We start from the raw sequence: 9,140 nt of genomic DNA, 5'->3' as shown, positions 1-9,140 counted from the left end.
TGACAGGGTCCGGGGGGGGCGAAGACCCCGGGCCGCAGGGCGAGCCCAGGAAGCTGAGGCCCTTCTGTCTTCCACCTTTGCTGTTTGATACTGCCGAAGAATTCTGTGCAGTCATGGAAGAAGAAAATGGCATGTTTATGTGAAGTACTCACAGCTAACCTGGAAATGTCATGGTTTATTTTTTCCATTTTCCCACTATGCCACTTGGCCTTTTCTAACATATGCAAGAGTTAAACTCTGAAGCACATCAAGAATGCTTTCTTTCACTTGGTTATAAGTTACTAGATATTGCTTAAGTGATAAATGATATAAGTGTATTCACTCATTTAATTTTGAATTATGCAGTTTAGTGTTTAGACATAAGGTTTTTTAGAAGCACAAGTTTATAGTAAGTTCATTATGAATTCATTATAACTTCTAACACTTATCTAGGAGTTATGTAGGTGATTTATAACACTGTTTTCACTGACTTAGGATAAAGGTTAATGTTAAGGTTTTTACTTAATTTTATAGTTAAAACTCTAAGTTAACATTTATAGAGTAGGTTTTCACTGAACTCATAATATAATAATCAGACATTTTTATGACAGATCAGCTAAAACAGAAAGCAACCTTGAGGGGCCTGGGAAACATTACTAAAAGCTTCTTTTGAGTTCTCTTTAGAAACAAGCACTGCAAGAGAAGAGAAAAGTAACGAGGACATCTTGACAAGGGAGGCGATCACGGGACTCTGAAGAACATAAGAGCCTAAGATGGGAAAATTCCTGACACATAAAGAAATGTACACTTAAAGAAACTTTCTTGAGACATTTCAAGGACTGTGATTTGGGACATTGGACTGAAAGTATCATTGTTGGCTTTATGAATAAGACTTGTTGTCTAAATGCCTGTGGGAATCCTGGTTTGTTTGCTACTAAGCCTATGAGAATCTTGGTTTATTTGCTACTATGCCTATGGGAATCTTGGTTTGTTTGTTACTAAGCCTATGGGAATCTTGGTTTGTTTGCTACTAAGACCACTAGATGGTAACTTTTAAAAGATATGTACGTGAAAGAATTTTCTTTGTCTGGCCCCTTCACGAATGGTATAAAAGCTCTGTGTTAACTAACATTAAATTGTCATCTGTTCAAGAAGTAGGTGTCCGAGTATATTATCTTCATCCGTTACCTATCCGTCTCTCCTTCAGGACATCTCACGACCCTTGCGGGGTGGGCCCCCGCAGTCGTGCAGGGTGCCTTCCCCATCCGGGTCGGGTAGCAGGGTGGCTGGATTTAGAGTAGCCAGAGCCTGAAACAAGATTCTGGCTGGGTTTAAAAGGAGACTTTGATAATGAGTTAGCCAGGCATTACTTATCCATCTGTCGGGTGGTTGTTTTAGAACTCCCTCCACAGCATGAGGGGCGGTGACATGTAGTTCTATAAACCCATGGTGATTTTGTCAGCGTCCTTGACCATAGTGGCAACTGCCATGATGATTCATAGGCGTGGGGGCCACCCGGCAGCCACGGAGTCTAACGTTTTTGACCAGTATGCCACTGGCCTCTTCCATGGCCCTATTTGCTGCAACAGCACTCCTTTGGCTATTCCCTTAGACTCATCAACAAACAAGAAAAAGGGTTTAGTCAGATCTGGCAGTCCCAGAGCTGGGGCTGACACCAGGGCTTGTTTAAGAGTTTCAAAAGATCTGTTCGTGTCCTCCGTCCATATGAGGTCGGACTTATTTTTGGTGGCTTCGTATAATGGCCGGGCGAGCTCACCAAACCCAGGAATCCATAGGCGGCAAAAGCCAGTTGATCCTAAGAACTCACGTACTTGTCGTACATTCTGTGGTTGTGGAATTCTCAGTACCGTTTCCTTCTGGGCATCCAATAGCCATCTCTGCCCATCTTTCAGTTTGTAGCCCAGGTAACTTACTTCAGTTTTGCAGATCTGAGCCTTTTTGGCCGAAGCTCGATAGCCTAGAGCACCTAGTGTTTGCAGCAAATCTCTGGTGCCTTGTAAGCACGCGTCCCGATTTTCTGTGGCTAGCAGAATATCATCCATGTACTGCAACAGGGTTAGGGTGGGGTGTGTGTTATGGAACTCACCCAGGTCTTCATGTAAGGCTTCATTGAAGATGATGGGAGAGTTTTTAAATCCTTGGGGAAGCCGGGTCCAGGTGGGTTGCCCACTGATTCCTCTTTCCGGGTCCAGTCACTCAAAGACGAAGATGTCCTGACTCCATGGGGCCAACGGTAAGCTGAAAAAGCCATCTTTTAAATCTAATACTGTGTACCAAACCTTGTCCGGGGCCAGGGCAGTGAGGAGGGTATAGGGGTTAGGGACCGTGGTGTGTATGTCTATCACCTGGTGGTTTACTTCCCGTAAGTCCTGAACAGGCCAGTAGTCAGTTTATTTTGGCTTTTGCACTGGCAGCAAGGGTGTATTCCAGGCAGACTGACAAGACCGCAATATTCCCTCATCCAGCAGCCGCTGTATGTGGGGGGTTATCCCATTTCGTGCTGCCACAGGGATTGGATACTGCCGGATGCAGGCTGGGTCCGCTCCGGGCTTTAGTTCCACAAACACTGCTGGCCTGTGTTTAGCCAGTTTCTGCCCAGGCTTGGGGAATTTCCCAAAGCCAGTCCTGAATGTTCAATTCCATCTCCGGGTCGTGGGCCTGACACAGCCTGTATTCATCTTCTAATTTTACAGTTAGAATCTGCAGGGGGCACCCAACTGAATCTGTTACTGTTACCCCATCCTACCGAAAGCTGAGATTTGCTTCCACTTTGGTCAACAGATCTCTCCCAAACAAAGGGTACGGGCAATCAGGAAGAACTAAGAACTCATGGGCGACCGTACCAGTGCTTAAATTCACTGTTCTCTAAGTGGTGCAGTGTGCCGGCCTTATCTCATTAGCTCCTTGAACCCATGAGATTTTGTCTGAGAGAGGGCCTTGTGGTTTTAATAATATGGATCGCTCCACTCCTGAATCCACATGAAAAGTCACAGGTTTCCCCCCTACCTCCAAGGTTACCCGGAGCTCAGGGGGGGACTCTGAGCCCTGACCTCCCTATTCACTTTGTTCTCAGGTCGGGGAGGGCACTTAGGGCAGTTCTTTATGCAGTGCCCTTCCTCCTTACAGTAGAAACACTGATTTCTCCCTATCTTGTTGTGATTCGGCTGGGGAGTCCCCCGGTTTGTTGCCTGACTCAGAAGCCAATTTTTTATCCGTTTCTGTTTTTCCTTGGGGTCATGGGTGGTGGCAGCTATAGAATTCTGGCTAATTCCCTGGTCTGCCATTCACTACGTCTATCCTGGCATTCTTCCAGACTCTTCCTATTGTTATAAGCTTTCTCAGCCACCTCCAGCAGATCCTGTAAACTTTTCTCTCCTAATCTTTCTACTTTCTGCAGCTTTCTTTTGATATCTGGTGCTGCCTGATTAACAAACGCCATGATCACAGTCGCTTTGGTTTCTGGTGCCTCTGGATTCATTGGTGTATATTGACGGAAGACTTCTGTAATATACTCTAAAAACGCGGCTGGACTCTTATTCCTGTCCTGTCTTATGTTATATACCTTAGCCAAATTAGTGGGCTTATGAGCAGCTGCCCAGAGACCTGCCATCAGAGCCTGGCAGTAGACCCGAAGTTTCTCCTTACCTTCTACCATGTTAAAATCTCATTCAGGTTGGGAAAGGGGAAAAGTCTCATTGATAAGATCAGGATTGGTGGTGAACTGTCCATCAACTCCTGGAACCAGCTTCCGGGGCCTCCATCTGGATTCTTTCTTTTTCTTCAGTGGTGAATAATACCTGTAGAATCATCTGTCAATCATCCCAGGTAGGCTGGTGGGTAAAGAGAATGCTTTCCAGCAAGTTAATCAGCCCTCTAGGATTCTCAGAGAAAGTAGCAGTTTGCGTTTTCCAGTTGTATAAATCATTAGTGGAAAATGGCCAATAATGCATGGGTTGGTTCCTGGCCTCATCTGGGCGCCCAGCCACTCTCAGTGGCAAAATTACCATGGAGTCAGCTGGGCCCATTCCAGGACCACACGTCCTGGTGACTCTCCCTTGAGTCCCTGCAGCTGGTCCATTCATTTCTCCTCCTTGCCTCCCCTACCCGGCCGCTCCTGGCTCTGCCTCTGCAGCTGTGGTGGCAGTGGCGGGGGCTTGGGGCACAGGCGGGGCTGCAGGCCTAGGGGGTGCTGACTGGTATGGGGGGGAAGTCATCTCTTCCAAGTTAGAATCAGGGAGAACGGGGTAAAAGGGGTTCTTTGGGGGCTTATGGAAGGGATTCTGCTTCTCATGAGGCTGTGATGACACACTCTCCAGCAGCCCTGAAGTTTCTGCCCCCTTCTCCTGCTTATGGAAGGGATTCTGCTTCCCACGAGGCTGTGACGACACACTCTCCGGCGGCTCCAAAGTTTCCGCCCCCATCTCCTGCTTATGGAAGGGATTCTGCTTCTCGTGAGGCTGTGACGATACACTCTCCAGTGGCTCCAAAGATTCCACCACCCTCTCCTGCATCGTGAGCACTCTCAATGCCTTTAACGGGGTAGGAAGATAGGGTTTCACCCAAGGGGGAGGGGATTCCACTATATCTTGCCAGACCAGTATATAAGGTAGTTGGTCTGGGTGCCCTGGGAGCCTCTTTGGAGGATGACATTCTTGACCTGCAAAAGAACACTTGTTAGAAAAGTTCCTTCTCGTGGCCAGCCTACATTAAAGGCGGGCCACTCAGTGGCACACAAATCCCGGAACTTCTTCTTGTGAATTTCGACACTCAAATTGTGAGCTCTTTCCTTTAGTTCTGAAAAGTTTTCGGTCATGAGAATTAACGGCGTTATCTGTTTCTGTCCCATCTCACTCGTCAGTACTGTCACCCCAAAAAACACAACCGACAAGACAAAAGGGAAAATGGCAAGAGACACGACAAGAGACAGAGAGTAGCAGCCGCGAAAACAAATCTGAAAGTACAATAGGGGATAGACAGACCATCTATGAGTCTGACCTTCCCCACAGATGAAGACCTTGTCTTCCGGATAGGGACATGAGACGTCTCCCATGAACTCCGGCCAGCGGCTTTCCAGCACATCCGCCTAGCCTGATGCCGACCTCAGAACAAAGTGTAGAGCTCCACCTGAGACACACACCACAGATGCACTAACCCAGGAGTGACTTACCAAGTGCTGGCCTGAAAACCCTCCGGACTGGGGTCTCGGGGGGGGGGGGAGGTCTCTGGGATCCCGGACGAGCCCCCAAATGTAGTGGCCGAATGTTCAATCCGAGAGACCACCAAGAGCCAATTCCGATGAAAGTTCAAGAGGGTCTTTATTTACAAGCTTGAGCCTGGACCTCTGTCGACAACCGACACAGTGGAGTACATTCAGAGGCTCTGATTTCCGTAAGCAGATGCCTGTTATGCTTTTACACAAAGGGAGGAGGAGTTTGGGGGGCTTTCCAGTTTTGTTACCATTTAATTGGGTAGTTCCTCTGGTGGTCAGCTTAATCGTGGAGGATTGGCTAGCCTGACTCGGGCTGACCTTGGTCCACTAGCTAGGGAAGTTGCAGAGACATCTGGAAACTTGCGTGATTACCCCCTGGCACCTGATTGGTTGTTGCTAAGGGGAAAATGAGATAAGGGAAGAATAACTGGAGCTTTGCAGTTTTTCTCATAACTGGAACTTTAAACAGTTACAGGTTATGTTTTAAGACAGAAAACTAAAAACTAAAAATGGCTGTGCTATTGTCCACAAGCCGATTACATATTTATTGGGTTATAGCAAGCTCTTAACCTAAGTCTATGGTATACTTTATTACTGTCCTCTCAGTGCTAGTTGAGAGCAGCATGACAGGCTCATGCTGGACCAGGCTCTCATCTCAGCATTATCTTGGGCAAGTGCTTTCAAGCTGCTGCAAGGGACCTGGGTGAGACTCTGAGAGAATGGTCAGCTCTAAATCACCCTAGCCCCCAGCAACAAGAGGGACAGAAGTCAGCAAAGTCCCAGCAACAAGAGGGACAGAAACCAGCAAAGTCAACTCATACATTCTGTTTGGAGGCCACCATCCATCAGGACAAGAGATTAATTCAATGTTGAAGATTAATGCCTCAGAGACCCTTAAACTAATACCTCTTAAAAGACACTGGATTTGCACAATGTGCTCAGACTGTGGTGGCCGGGTCTTCAGGGAAGCCATTCCCATCTCACCTGATCTGCCAACGTGGAACTCAGAGACAGACCCAAGGTGGGGCCAGCACCAGGAATGGAACCTGTGGCCATAGGGTGCTGATTGTGTTCAGTGTGCCTTGCAGGGCCCTTCCACGTCTGACCGCTAATGAGACATGCTGGAGGGACTGAGCTCAGGGGGCTGTGGATGAAGTGCTCAGCTTTGAATATGGGAGCCTTGGGCTGGGTCTGGGAGCTTCGGGGCTCCTGCCTCTGATCCCAGGACCCTGCCTCAGAGCCTGGACTGTGACTCTGAGCCTGACTTGCAATGTGGCCTGATGGAGGAACAGTGCTTCTCAGATGTGCCCAGTTGTCCTCTGGGAGGGAAGAAGGAGACGCCTGGAATTGTGCAGCAAAAAATACACCACCCCACTGGGAGTTTTCTTACTCCTCCCTAATACAACATACTCCTGGTGATTTACTTTATATACCATCTCTGGTCTTGGTGGCCATGTGGCCTCATGTCCCCGGAGGTTGTTCTCACAGGCATCCGGGTCACAAGGTCCCTCCTAGACCTGGAAAAGGGCAGCCTCCCTCCCCCAGGCCCTTGACTCCCTGGAGAGTCCAGAAGCAGGGCAGCCCCTCCCTGGGATGGCTGGGAACATAGAGTGTGAGGACTCCTCTAGTGTCTGACTGCCCTGGTCTCCCTAGGGATGACCAGCTGGAGGAAACGAAGACACAAAAGTAGAGGTGTAATTAAGGAGCACTTACTCTCAAAACCTCAGAGGACTGATTTTCTTTGGGGGCAGCATTAGCAGAGGATTGATCCAATCAGAGACCTGGGACATTCCAGAGCCCTTGCAGAAGCAAATGGCTATGTTTATGAGCTTAATGTGGCAGAGTCTCCCTCTCCTGCCTACCCTGCCCAGCCCTTTCCAAAACCTGGCTATCGATTCTGCCTCCCAGACACCTCCCAGTCCCTCCCTTCCTTCCATTCCTGGAACCACGTGCCTCCCCCCAGGCCCAGGTGCCTCCTGGGACCCAGCTGGCCTCTGACTCACTCCCCAGGCTCAGCTTCCACCAGCAGAGCCTGCTTACTCAGGCTCAAGGGTTCTGCAGGTGTGGCCTGCAGTAGGAGCCCTTAGACAAAGGCCCTGTTGTCTAGAAACCCACCTCCAGGAGAAGTGGTGGTGGGATCAGATGGATGATAAAAAAAGAATAAAAAATGTAACCATATCAGGGATGCCTCTCCAGGATCTGGTTACAGCTGAGAAGCCCATGCCACTATTTGTTGAAAAATGTGTGGAATTTATTGAAGATACAGGGTTACCTACTGAAGGACTCTACCGTGTGAGCGGGAACAAAACTGATCAAGACAATATTCAAAAGCAGTTTGATCAAGTTCATACTATCAATCTAGTGTCAATGGAAGTAACAGTAAATGCTGTAGCTGGAACTCTGAAAGCTTTCCTTGCAGATCTGCCAGATCCTTTAATTCCATATTCTCTTCATCTAGAGCTTTTGGAAGCAGTAAAAATCCCAGATAAAACAGAACGTTTTCACGCCTTGAAAGAAATTGTTAAGAAATTTCATCCTGTAAACTATGATGTATTCAGATATGTGATAACACATCTAAATAGGGTTAGTCAGGAAAATGAAATCAACTTAATGACAGCAGACAACTTATCCATCTGTTTTTGACCAACCTTGATGAGACATGATTTTGAAAATCTAGTGTTTCTGTCTACCACTGAGATTCATCAATCAGTTGTTGAAACATTCTCTACCTTTTTAATGTGGCCACAGAACATTTAAAGCAACACCCATGGTTTGCATTCTACTGACGGAAGTGCCGGTCTGGACAATGTGTGGAGGCAGTGGGCAACCTCTGAAGGTTGGGCAGGGCTACATGGTGGACAGGTGTAAATCCCCTTGGGGAAGGTCCTAGACCAGCCAATGAGCAAGGGGCAGTATGGAGCATGCCTCGATGATGCATGGGTAATAGCACATGCTGTAGCAGGGCTTGTCATTGCTGCTATTTTGGGAAGACTGCTGTGATGCCAGGCGAGGACAGGTGATAGGGGTGGTGGAGGAGCAGCGAGGACAGGACACAGGCCCGGGAGGTGGGGTCAGCATGACTTGAGGCTGGAGAAGGTATCACATTATAAGAAGAGATAGAGGGAGACATTAGCTGATACAGAGGATCGGGTGATACCGCTAGGTTTGGGGGATGGTTGCAGAAAGGTGAAAGACATGCTGGGAGTCAGGACAGCACCTCAGTGAAGCATGGTTGGGAGCCCTGGCCTTATGTCCCACACAGCTGCTGTTTTGCCAAGCTCCCTGGACAGTCCCTGAGGATTTTAGCATCAGTTTTCTTCCTTTGAAGCCTCAGAGGGTTGGAAATAGGGTTCTCCGGGGCCCCCCTCAGTGCATCCATGTAAAAGACTGTGACCACATGCCCACAAACTGCAGGCACCCACAAATGTTCCTGACTATCATCTGGTCTCCCAGAATCCCTTGCGAGAGATGCTAAGGGGATCCAATTTTCCTGGAAAACCTCTTGCCCAGACCATGTTTACCCATGGGTGGCTCCAGAGTGTATATTTTACCTCAGCATTTCCTCCAGCCATGGCTTCTCAAATATATAAGTAGGTGTAGCTGTGATGAAATCTGATTATGGAGATTTATGCCAAGAAAGGGACCTGGAGAGGGCCAAGTGGTTTTGCCTCTTCCTGTGCTGTGTTTCAGAGGGAGGGAAGACCCAAGATAAGCACCCTGCTCTCTGGAACATGCCAAGTTTCTGTTGTGGACCAGGGAACATGAGGGACATGCGGATTCTGGGTGATGAAAGGCCTTGTCTTTGTACCAGGATCGGGTTTATGTCTGCAGTGCATACACCAAGTGAAAGACTATGGAGGGTTTTGAACCCTTGAGTTGTGGTCAGAGTTATAAAACCTGAAATGTGGGAGACAGAACTACTTCCAGCAGG

General features: G+C 48.2%; 1 pseudogene across 1 annotated transcript; it reads left to right on the top strand.

Annotated features, from left to right (window-relative positions):
- Positions 1–7,393: 7,393 nt before the first annotated feature.
- Positions 7,394–7,966, top strand: LOC103256616 (annotated as a pseudogene). The gene has a single exon (XR_504083.1). The product of XR_504083.1 is annotated as a rho GTPase-activating protein 5 pseudogene (transcript).
- The last annotated feature ends 1,174 nt before the right edge of the window (positions 7,967–9,140 follow it).

This window comes from Carlito syrichta, unplaced genomic scaffold (genome assembly GCF_000164805.1).
Source record: "Carlito syrichta isolate Samal-C Ts95f unplaced genomic scaffold, Tarsius_syrichta-2.0.1 Scaffold290623, whole genome shotgun sequence".
Classification (NCBI taxonomy): Eukaryota; Metazoa; Chordata; class Mammalia; order Primates; family Tarsiidae; genus Carlito; species Carlito syrichta.
This window is presented reverse-complemented; position numbering and strand designations above follow the sequence as displayed.